The sequence below is a fragment of the Canis lupus genome, chromosome 18 (genome assembly GCF_048164855.1).
Source record: "Canis lupus baileyi chromosome 18, mCanLup2.hap1, whole genome shotgun sequence".
NCBI lineage: Eukaryota > Metazoa > Chordata > Mammalia > Carnivora > Canidae > Canis > Canis lupus.
The window spans coordinates 54,794,237-54,800,557 of NC_132855.1; positions in this window are offsets into that span (position 1 = coordinate 54,794,237).

Sequence of the window (6,321 nt, forward strand, 5' to 3'; positions counted from 1 at the left end):
CTGGTGGGGTAGGAGGTACTGTAGTGGCTGGGAGTTGGCTCAGCTCACTCCTGGGCACAGAGGTGAAGCAAAGAGGCCTCCTCTCCCTGAGATTGACAGTTTAAAGGCCCAGAGGAGAACGCCACTGATGGGAGACACCTCCCCTCACCCAATGCAGGTATCAACTGGATTTACAAGGTGAACACTTCCAGTATTATTAGCTCCGAACACAGAGTAAATTTGAAATAGTTAAACCCTGGGAATCATATGGGCAGGGACCCAACCATCCTCAGCAAATCTTAGTCAAAAATACATTATAAGTACAACCAGGTCCAAGCGAAAAGCTAAATACCTGGTGGGCCTCTATGTTTTCCCAAATAAATAAATAGAGAAAAATGAAAGGAAGAATGAAAGAGCAAGAGAGCAAGAGAGAAAAAGTAAGAAAAAGAAAGCCCTTATTTGTATCTTTTACCCATTTCTTTCTTTTCTTTTCTTTTTTTTAAGATTCATTTATTTATTTTAGAGAGAGAGGGGGAGAGAAAGTGCAAGGAGAGGGAGGGGTAAAGGGGGAGGGAGAGAGAATCCTTGAGCAGACTCCCTGCCCACCGTGGAGCCCCACGAGGAACCCCCCACAGGGCTGGATCCCAGGACCCTGAGATCATGGCCTGAGCTGAAGTCAAGAGTCGGATGCTCAGCCAACTGAGCCACCCAGGCGCCCCCACCTTTTGTCCATCTATGTGTGAACGCTCCTATCACAGCAGATTTCAAACTATCAATGTGAGGTCACTGCCCAGGGAGTTGAGAGGAAGGCACAGAACTGGCTCTCATAGGTCAGTATCTATCGCCCGCAGTGGGACCCTGGGTCTGCCCTACACTTAGGAATCTGATTGATCTTTATCCATAAAGCAGAGACAACTATAATAAGGTGACTCTGTGTGCCTCCTCCACTGATTATGCATTCATTATAGAATCCAAAACTGGAGCTTGATGTGCTTTAGAAATTTGGATGTTTACACAAAACTTTCTATAAATATTGCAAAATTATTTGGTTGTTTTATATTAAATAAAACCCTCCGGGCAGACTTTCAAATATGTCTGAAAATTACTTGTAAAGCTACTAGGAGGATAACAAAATGTAATTTAAATATAATTTTACTACTAAAATGTGTTAATTAAAATATGCTAATGTCTTTTGAGTTGTTCTTGTGGAATATAAACAATGTTTTAAAGCTATTTACCTACAAAAATTGTGCCAAATGACATTTCTGGATCAAAAGTTCTAAAAATCTCTGATAATTCTGGTTATTAATTTAGTCACAGTCGCTGATATCTTTAGAGTTAATACAACATTGAGACAAATATTTATGTGAAGACCCTATAAAAATTAGAGTTCCAACATTACAGCTACTTCTCGTAAAAGAAAAATATGAATTTTTCTTGAAAAAAGACCAATTCCCATAAAAATAGTTAAAGGAGAGTGAAAGCTGCGGAGTTGCAATTTCTGTTTTTCTCATTATCCCTGCTACCTCCCTCCACCCATTTATCCTCATCCTTCTCGGCTCTGCCCCAACCTCAGAGTTAGATCCACGTGGAGTTTATCACTCAGCTCCTTGCCTTTGGCTTCTAGTTGAGTTTGGCAAATGGTAGGCTAGAAATTAGAGGGCAGGAGAGATAAGTCAGGATATTCTTCCCCCTTCCTTCCTGGCTTTCAAGTCCCATCTTGGGCAATAACTGGATCCTTCTAGGAAAGCAGTTCCAGGAAGCCTGGCTGGCTTGATCAGAAGAGCATGCAACTCTTGATCTTGGGATTGAGAGTTCAAGTGCCAGGTTTGGTATAGCAATTACTTAAATAAAAACATTAGAAGAAAACCAAAAGAATTCCCACTGGGCAGTACTTGCTCCCCAGTGACACCATTTTCTCCCTTTGTCTCTTCCATTTAAGGGGTTTTAGTGTCTCCATTGCTGCTAGTCTCGGGGTCCCCGGCCCTTGCATGTTTTATTCTCCAAACTCTGCCCACACCTCTAAAATCCTGCCCTCATTAAGTAAAATCTCTTCATCTGAACCAGCTGGAGTGAGTTCTCTCTGCTGAGATCCTGCCCTGATACATTCACGTTGGATTTTTCAGTTGTATTTTCTACGAGCAATTAGGGCTTTCGTTCTCTGTCCTGCCCACCATGGGGAGATTGATCTAGAGCCTTGAACAGCATGGGCATTAGCCAATCAAACCAGACGCTGGCTTGTGTGTTGTTTTAGTGTATTTCTGGGTGAATATTAGCCCCTTTTGGTACAACGAACCCTAATTCCAATCTATCAGAATTAAAAGGAAAGAAAGCATAACTGATGAGATCTAAAAATAAAAGGCATTAGCCAACTCTGCAGCCAAGGCAATGGCCTTCAATTCTTTATTCTGTTATTTCCTATTTGACATGATTTTCTTAGTGAAGGCAACTTTCATCCTGCTCTGAGATGGGGCAAATGTAGGAGCCCAGGCCCCGGAAGTGGAAAAAAAGATATCCTAAAGCAGTGGTACCCAAACTTCCGTGTGCATCATAGTTATCTAGAGAACTTGTTAAGGACAGGGACTGCTGGGCCTGTCCCCAGCACTTCAGAGTCCATATGTGGTAAAATAAATACACTTGGTCATTGTCCCTTGGTTCCCAGCACAGAGCTCCTAAAATTTTCAGAAAAACTTGAGTGATAGGAGTGTCTTTTGTTATTTATAAGGAGCCCCTCCAGAACACACCCGAGTTTATGCTAATGAAACAATGTGGGGCCCCTCCATAGCCTCAGGACAGAGCTGGTCATCAAGATAACCTGGCATTTGAAGTTTGGACCTTTCAGCCCCACCCACCAACCTCTGAGAGGTGGGGGGAACTGGAGAATATTCTTTACAAACACTCTAGAACAAGATTTGATGAGTTTCCGAATTGGCGACCCCATCCCCAAGCTAGGAGTGCTTGTGTGGCACACCCCGGTATTCCAGGGGGACAGAAGCTGTGTGCTCGGGATGCTTCCAGAATTCACCCTATATACCTCTTTCATCTGGCTTGTCATCTTGTGTCCTTTATAATATTCTAGGTAATAAGTTGGTTAAAGTAAGTAAATGTTTCCCTGAGCTTTGTGAGCCATTCTAGCAAATTCACAAACCCTAGGAGGGGGTTGTGGAAATCCTGATTTATAGCTTGTCGGTCAGAAGCACAGGTGACAGCTTGGCCTGGTGATTGGTGTCCCAGATCAGGGCAGTCTGGTGGGATGTGTGGAGGCCGAGAAAAATGAAGGCCATCCCACCTAAAGTTTAGTATTAGCACAAGTACAGCCATCTTAGGCCCCTGTGAATAAGAGCTGAACTTTACGGGGGAAAAACTGCAGAATGTCCTCAATGTCCTTGGCAGGGAATCCCGTATCAGAAAGACAACAGAGCCCACGCCCATGGTAGAAAGTCCCATATTAGAATGAGAACAGAGCTCAATGCCCTTGAAAGCCCCATATCAGAATATAAACAGAACTTGAGAAATTCCTCCACCCCTTCTGAAAATCCCCTAGACCAGCCTATAAAAAACCCAGCTGTAACCCACTTTGGGGTCCAAGTCCCTGCTCCGCTGTGTCAGGTATACTTGGACCCAAGCTCGAGCTTGCTAATAAACCCTCGTGCGCTTGCATTGGTGCCAGTTCCTCGGTGGTTTCTCGGATTCGCAATCTTGGGCACAACAGGATGGAGCCCTTACGCTGTGGAATCTGACACTATCTCTAGGTAGATGTAGTAGGGAGAACCTTTGCAAAAGAAACACAGAAAAAAATTAAACTTTCTTACAACTGACAAGTACTTGGGACAGGGAGAGTGGCCTTCCTCCAAGAATTCAACTGCCTCAATGTTAATACTTTGCTACAGGCAAAACTAGCTTGACATTAGCCCGACCACTAGGATCCTGTAAGTCGTCTGTAACATATAAAAATCCCTTTGGAAACATCCTTTATCTCTACCCCCCCAGGAAATATGTTAGCAATCATCCTCCAAACATATGGCCCACTGATATACATCTGAAGGGTCTCATGACTAAGGGTTACTAGACAGCAGTAAGTGACCTTATCCTAACAGCAGCTAGCCCCTCGAGGTCCTGGAAATCTTGCTTCCAAATTCCTTAGAGACTTACACTCTCCCTAACCTCCTCCCAACCTGAAAGTATATAAGCGGTCACTCTTGACAACAGTACTGCGGCTGCCTGTCCACGGGTCCTTTCCTCGAGCCTTAATAAAACCACCTTTCTGCACCAAAGATGCCTCAGGAATTCTTTCTGGATTGTTTGCTCCTGAACCCCAACACATCACATCAGATGGTGTCAGAATTGAGTTAAGCTTCTAGGACGCACAGCCTGTGACTTATGAGAGCTAAATCATTTGATGGAAATAGAAAAGACACTAGAGGGGTCTAAGGTGGGACCCAAGAATTTGCATTTTTAAAAAATAATCTCCACACCCAATGTGGGGCTTGAACTCATGACCCCAAGATTAAGAGGCACGTGCTCTACGGACTGATGGAAAGAACCAGCCAGGTGCACCCTGCCCCCTGAGAATTTGCATTTCTAATATGTTCCCAAGCAATGTTGCTGCTGCTGCTGGTCCAGACACATTGGAGAACCACTGTAGTAAATATCTGGATGGTGTAACACATGGTTGTCTTTGGTCCCCAGATTATCCTTCTCCATTTACCGTTTATGCTGATGCTGTTTGCTGTTTTTGTTTTTGTTTTTTAAGATTTGCTGTTTATGAGAAAAGAAAAGATTACAGATCAACCAAAACACATTGATTTGCCCTAAATATTAAGCACCTTTCTCCATACTTTTAATTCTCATGCCTTCTCTTGTGTGCAGGTTGCAAGAAATCCTGGGAGGAGGATTGTGGGAAAGTCTTGGGTTCTTTTTGAAACTTTCTAAAGCATTTTATTCCACTTTCCAAAACAGTAACAGTATGTAGTCTCTGGATATATAGATGCAAATTCTTGTAAAAAGAGCTAATTCATTTACAGTTACAAAGACATATTGAAATGATTCAGTTCCTAATTGGAACTTGTTTCCATGGTCTGTCAGAGAGAATGGCTCAGGCAATAATCAAGTAAACAATTTTTGTGTTTAACAACTCCTGTACTTGCTGCTCAGCCTCAAAGTGCAGGAGGAACTAAGAGAAGATATAGCATTTCAAAGACAAAGTGTCTGTGCCGTCACAACACCAGACAGAACCATGTCGAAGCCAGGTATTCAGAAATTCTGAGGCTTCATTTTATTGAGGAAAGAATCTAACATTCTGATATCACTGGGTTTAACCCCACATGATAGTTAAGGTTGAATATACCAGGAAACTTAAGAAAGAAAACTGAAGCAAAGAAAAAACTCAGGCATATTAACTAAATCATAAACCCTTCAAGAATCTTCCCATTCAAAGTCAGCTCCCAGCCAGAGGAGACGAAGACGAAGAAGGTCACCTGACTCAGACCACTGCCATCTTGGAAAATGCATTTTGTTGCTACCCCATGGCCTGGCCTATAGAGATTAGGATGTGCTCCTAGTGATAGTCCAATTGGACTGCCTGCCCGTTACTTAAAAGACATCACTTTAAATTGTCATCCCCTCCTAAACCACTCATATGATCACTGGCAGGTGGAAAGGAAGTCCTGAAGTTGAAGCGTAATAGTGTCCCACAGGGGAGGCGGGTACAGGAGCAACCTTGGCACTAATGCACCTTCAGTGACTCCAAGGCAGGTAACTAAAGGCACTTTTGTACTGGGAGCAGTACTTTTCCAAAGCCCCTCCCCAACAGCTTGATGAGATGAGATTTTCTCCTTTTCTAGTAAGAGCTTTCAATGCAGCCACTATGCTCACTTCTGTCTGGACATATCCACCTAAATTCCCCTCCTTGATGTGATTATTAGCCAGTTCCCTTTACATACATATAAAAGCATCTGCCTGCATGCTTGAAATAAACTCAGTGTGAGCTTCCCCTGCTGAACAGAAACTTATAAACACGTGCCTGCAGGAAAAAAATATGTATATTTTTCACTCTAAATGGAACAAATAGAGGAATAATGACTTGGATATTTTACTGCTGCTGCTGGCTATTCTATTTATATCCAGGCAAGGCAGATTTATGAAATACATAGAGCCAGGTTCAAGGTTGGATTTGAATTGGCATGATCTGAATGGAGGCACTTTGCTGGTGTCTAACAGTCAAATCTCTGTCAAGTAGCTCTGATATCTGGAAACACTTACATAGAGTTTTTCCCTCTAAAAGTACACTAGTGTTGCATTGCTGATGTCAGTATTCAGAAAAAAATGGGATTCTGTATGAAA